A 3,857-nucleotide genomic window follows, 5' to 3' on the forward strand; every position below is an offset into this window, starting at 1 on the left:
TCCTGAGACTAAATCAAGTAAAAAAGTCCTGATGTACTACTTTTCCCTCCGACAAACAGTTATCGAGAGATTATAAGGTAAACATTGAAAAAGTTATAAATTTTCTTTTGAGTATCTCAAAAAGTATTAGGCAATTGAAAAAAATTTTTAGACAATAGTTGTTCATATTAATTAGTAGAATAAGATAGTATAATAAACAATAGAGATTTCCATTTAAAAAAATGACGGCGACCTCTACATAACCATAAAAAATTAATTTTTTTTGAAAATTTATTTTACCATTATGTAGCCCTTTTAAAACCGTATAACTTTTGTTTGAAAGACTTTTCCGTATCTCCCATATTTGTCGAGATATTTCACCGGTCCGGTACTTTTTCCCTTTTCCCATCGCGTGTACAAAGATAGAAAGAGAAACTAAGACGCTCGAAGAAATGCGTGAAACAAGGACGATAGATGCAGCATACCCAACTTGCCAACGCTAAATGTTTTTTACTTTTCACGGTTGATAGCCCTGGGAATCTATAGCCGTCGCAAAGCAAAAGTAGGCGTGGTTTAGCCGAACCATGGACGTAAGAATATATGGACGGAGCGTAATGTAGGATTTATGACGAGGGGACCCAAGCGAGCGCGGTGAGGGGAAATTGGGTGGCGGCCATATGTGATGACTAGCAGAGATCGCACGGTCGCATAGGGAGGGGATGACGCACACAAGCGAGCGACCGTATCCGTGTGCGCACAGACACGGTCGCTCGGACAGCACTGCCTCGTGGTAGCGTCGCCGCCATATGTGATGACTACTTTTCCCCTCACTGCTCTGGCTCGGCCACCGCTAACTTACACTCCGTCCATATATTCTTACGTCCATGAGCCGAACCGTCGAGCGCACACGTTTTTACGACGTGTTGCTTGTGTGCGAGCGTGCGCGCGCAGACCGACTATCCCCACTCCATCCCCACCGCCGCGGCACCGTCCGTGCTAACGTTCACGGCTGGGCACACTGCGGCCATCCCGCCTTCTATTCCAAGCGCGCACTTGGGTGAAAAGCAGGGAAGAGTCCGCGTGTTCACATGGTAGCAAGATTTGTCTTCTGATATAATTCGTGATTTTGGATTAAGGTAATTTATAGATAAAAGTGTTGGCATACGATTATAATTGCAATGAAACGTTTTTAAAACTAACGTTTGGAATTCATAATCATTAAATTTAGCATCACACAGACGAGATTACGTGTATCTAATTTATCTAGAGCCGGGACTAGGATTTGGCGGACGTGGCACGTGTGAAGATTTGTAGGGACGCGATCGAGCGGGGTCACCGACTTAAGTTGTGCACCGTGACGCCGCGTTCAATATTAATATATCGAATAAAACTAAGTAAATTTATCCTCATTATATGGTAATTATTTAGAATACGGGCTCCACCTCAAATATGGATAAAATTAGGCTCATTCGATGCGTTTTGACTCGAAACGAAAGAACTGGCAAAAAAATGCGGCGGTCTGCTTCGCGAAACGAGATATTAATCGTTAAAGTTGACGACTCGACAGGTTAGGAAGAGTGGCACCCGTTTGGCCACGTTAATATTGACTAGAGTCCCTGTAGTAAGAGTCTGGCAAGAAATTGGTAACGGGCATGATGGCCAATATGGCGGAACTGAGCCGGCTCAAGGTCCTTGCACAATGCTTAGAACATATATGATATGGAAGAGGAATGCCTATTGTTTTCGAGAGAAAAATATGTCCGGAGGAAGTGAGAAAGAAAAATCGTAGTGGCCTCTCTCTTTGACTATATAAGCCTCTCTCTTGTGAGCAATTACTCGAAAGTGCGCATGCGCGCCATTTGCTGTCACACAAGCATCGGTGTGTGTGTGAGTGCATACATTGAAATGGCGCGCATGCGTACTTTCGAGCAGTAACTCACGAGAGAGAGGCACTACGATTTTCTTTCTCACTTCCTCCGGACACATTTCAATTCCCTATTCCTCTTCCATATCATATATGTTCTAAGGCACAATGCTAGGCGATAGCGATAGGAACAGAGAATAAAGCCTATCACACAATAGGAAAGCACAGGCAATAGGAATAGGGAATAGAAATAGGGAATAGAAATCTATGTAATGCCAAGACACAATGGTTCGTTGGCAATAGGCGTGCTGTCCAATCATCTGCATTTTAAAACCACGTGTCTGTCCCAGTCTCCACTGTGATTGGTCAGGTAGATCAGGCACAGGGAATAGGGAACAGAAATCCAACGCGTCGGATATTCTATTCCTATTGCCTATTCCATATTCCATTGTGCGTCGATGCACGGTTTCTGGTAAGTTGGAATTTAGTTATTTCTGTTGCCTGTGTTATTCCCTATTCCTATTCCCTGTGCTTTCCTATTGTGTGATAGGCTTAACCGCAGGTAATAGATTTCAACCTATCAGAATGCACATGCATTAATACACGGTTTCTAATAGGTTGAAATCTATTACCTGTGGTTATTCCCTGTTCCTATCGCTATCGCCTAGCATTGTGCAAGGATCTTGAGCCGGCTCAGTTCCGCCATATTGGCCATCATGCCCGTTCCCAATATTCTCCGTTTGATTGGTTTGACGCAAAATGGCGGAACCAATAAGGTGTCTCGAATTTGTACTCTGAACGCGGGATTATTATTATTATTATTTGGTTACCTTTGGTCTGTTCGTTATCGCTGCATTACTGCACTAGTGCAATTAACTAACTGCACTAGTGCAGTAATGCAGCGATAACGAACAGACCAGACGCCATTTTGCGTCAACCCTTGCCAGACTCTTCTACAGCCCAGGCAGCACACCATGTCTAAAAGACAGCTTTAAGACGTTTTTAAGTCTAAAGACGTCTTAACGACGTCTTTATGTTGTCTTTTAGATATGTGTGCTGCCTGGGAGGGACTCTAATATTGACCACAGTCCCGATTGACCACGTTAATATCGACCACGTTGTGTATGACCACGTTGCAATTGACCACGGTCCCGATTGACCACGTTGCAATTGACTACGGTCCCGATTGACCACGTTGCAATTGACACACGGTCCTGATTGGCCACGTTGCAATTGCCCACGGTCCCGATTGACCACGTTGCAATTGCCCACGGTCCCGATTGACCACGGTCCACGCTTCCTACCGGCGGGGTGGGTGCGGGGAGGGGGGCCACGGTCAATCGGGACCGTGTCGTCAACTTTAACGATTAATATCTCGTTTCGCGAAGCAGACCGCCGCATTTTTTACCAGATTCTTTCGTTTCGTGTCAAAACGCGTCGAATGAGCCTAATTTTAGCCATATTTGAGGTGGAGCCCGTATTCTAAATAATTACCCATTATATTTTATATACCGTAAAAGAAGTATTTTTGTTACTAGAGGGCGCACTTTTTTCTTTGCCTTCGGACGCCAAAATGTCTAGTCCCGGTTCTCAATTGATTCAACGTTACAAGTATTTATTACGTTTTGAATACCAATGACCCGTGAAAAAAATATTAATATGTTCCAAATAAGGAATTTAATAAAAGTTTTATAAATTCTTTATAAAAATTTAATAAAGAATCCATATAAAACTTTATATGTGCTGTTATAAACAGAGCAAAGGTCTTTCACCTTTTAATTTGTTTATATTAACAATTTATTAACTGTAATATGACTTTATTGAGCCTTATTAATTTATAGAATTTAATTAGGTTTTAATAAATTTTTAATATGGAAATTTTATATGGTCTTAATAAGGACGTTGTACTTAATATGGTCTTAATTAAATGCTTTAATTAATGGAGACGGCTAAATGCTGTCATGATTACCGATAGCTATTGACTCAATAACCCGTGAAAAAAAAATTAATATAA

At 42.1% G+C, this 3,857-nt stretch overlaps 1 protein-coding gene across 1 annotated transcript in view; it reads left to right on the top strand.

Moving 5' to 3' along the window:
• The first annotated feature begins 361 nt into the window (after window positions 1–361).
• LOC105558747 (protein RRP5 homolog) overlaps window positions 362–3,857 on the top strand; it is a 9,441-nt gene continuing 5,945 nt past the window's right edge. The window contains exon 1 of the mRNA XM_012006619.1: window positions 362–1,115. The gene's annotated coding sequence lies outside the window, so the exon portion shown is untranslated. The remainder of the gene's footprint in view (window positions 1,116–3,857) is intronic.

The sequence above is a fragment of the Vollenhovia emeryi genome, unplaced genomic scaffold (assembly GCF_000949405.1).
Source record: "Vollenhovia emeryi isolate VEMERY1.0 unplaced genomic scaffold, V.emery_V1.0 DF939314.1, whole genome shotgun sequence".
Taxonomy (NCBI): Eukaryota; Metazoa; Arthropoda; class Insecta; order Hymenoptera; family Formicidae; genus Vollenhovia; species Vollenhovia emeryi.